Genomic DNA, 1,653 nt, shown 5'->3' with positions numbered 1-1,653 from the left:
ACAACCTGGCAGATCCTTTCATGAAGGCATTAGCGGTAAAGCCGTATGAAGCCATGTTGAAGGAATGGGAGTTCGACTAACTCAAGACCTTAATCCGCTTTCAGTATAAGTGGGAGAATTAGACGTTAGAACATTTTTTTTGTATACTCGAAAGTGTTTTGAGTATAAGTGGGAGATTGTTAGAGTTTGTATACTAGAAATCACGTTTCGAGTGATTGAATACTGTAAAACACTTATTTTATTTTCCAATAAATAAAACAGATTATTTTTGTCATAATGTTGTTATGTTTTACATTTAATGGATGTTAATGCATGTTTAAATGTATAATTTAACTTAACAAGGTCTAAGTCTTTGTTTTAGTAGACCGGTTGTGGGCGTCGTCCACTTTAAGGTAACACGGTCAGTTCTAAACAAAGAAAAAGATGAATTTCACAACCTAGTTGGAATTTGACTATCCATCGAGAAAGGTTGCAATGTCAGTCCGCATATTTCTAAGCCTTACTGAAATAAGATGGCATTGGTGTGGTATAGCACTGAACGGATCTAACAGCAAGACTTGCCCTTAGGCTATCTACTGAAAGGCGAGGTCTTGATAAATATTTATTTCTTAATCAATGTAGGTTAGCATTGAGCATACGGTATTGATTATGCACTGCTTTGACTTATCAAATGGTGCGGGTTTTTCGTAACCCAATTATCCTGATATATTGGGTAGTGGTGATCAATATCTAGCGGTGCTAGGATTGCTATTATATTGAATCGTGCGCGAGCTGAGTCTCGTTTGATAATGTCCTTAAGAGGAGCGCGAAACAAGGTTTTATTATTCGGAACCTAGCTAGTTGGAGTGTAATTACTCTATGAATAATAAATAAGCGTTTCATGCTAAGTCCACTCTTGGAATTAATAAGAAGTTAATTAATTAAGTCAATAGCAGACATTAATTAATTAATGGATATTTTAATCTTAAGCACGGGAAATGAAAGTTAAACGAAACCCAGATTACTTGTAATTTCGGATTTGGATGGGGAGAGTTCAATATTACTTTTGTAGTGGCTGCTCGTAATATTCCAATTATAACTTATATTAAATTGTGGGTTCAATTTAATTAGTAAAAAGTAAATTGGATGAGCCCATATCCAAAACCTTCCATAGATCCCTGTCTGGGCCCAAAAGGAACTTAATATAAATAGGAAAATAAAGGAGAAAGAAATAAAAAAAAATTTATTATTGTAATTTTCGAAAATTCCCCTCCCCAGTTGAGGAGATTTTCGAATCCCTCTCCTATTCCCAAAAGGATTTCTTCTGTCTTCTTTATTTAAGTCCTAGTATTCTAGTAAGATCAGCCCACACTGATATTGGGATACAGTTCGGGAACCAGAGAGAAGATTTGTGGTCTAGTACTCAAAGCATCACGTGGAGAAGAAGCTAGCCATCTTCAATTCTTTGGAGAATTAATTAGGTATTTTTCTGCTCCATAGAAAAGCATGTTTTAGGTTTTAATATTCTTAAAGCATGATTAATTCAAGTTATGAGCATGATACATATGATATTTACGCGAATAGGTTTTGTCTAAATAATCTGCTAAATAGATCTGATTATTATGTGATTGATTTATGTGAGCGCTTCCGCTGCCAGTTCCTACAAGTGGCGGC

The sequence above is a fragment of the Salvia hispanica genome, chromosome 5 (genome assembly GCF_029641045.1).
Source record: "Salvia hispanica isolate PSC_SH4W2 chromosome 5, Shi_PSC_v1, whole genome shotgun sequence".
Classification (NCBI taxonomy): domain Eukaryota; kingdom Viridiplantae; phylum Streptophyta; class Magnoliopsida; order Lamiales; family Lamiaceae; genus Salvia; species Salvia hispanica.
Note: the sequence above shows the minus strand (reverse complement) of the source record.